Raw genomic sequence first — 284 nt, 5'->3', positions numbered from 1 at the left:
GGGGACAGATGTTTATTTTTGCTGATATCTCTGTGAGGTATAAAACGGACTTTGGTCCTTGGAGAACCATCCAGTTCACATTTTCAGCAAAAAAAAAAAAAGGGTTGTCAGAAGTGGGATTCGAACCCACGCCTCCAGAGGAGACTGCGACCTGAACGCAGCGCCTTAGACCGCTCGGCCATCCTGACACACAGACTTGTGGGTAATCTTTGGCCCTCTAGTGGTGGTGACTTTATTTTTCTTACTTATATTTTCAGTTTCCTTGATCTAAGTCAAAATCAACC

This window comes from Gobio gobio (genome assembly GCF_949357685.1).
Source record: "Gobio gobio genome assembly, chromosome: 9".
In the NCBI taxonomy this organism is placed as follows: Eukaryota; Metazoa; Chordata; class Actinopteri; order Cypriniformes; family Gobionidae; genus Gobio; species Gobio gobio.
Note: the sequence above shows the minus strand (reverse complement) of the source record.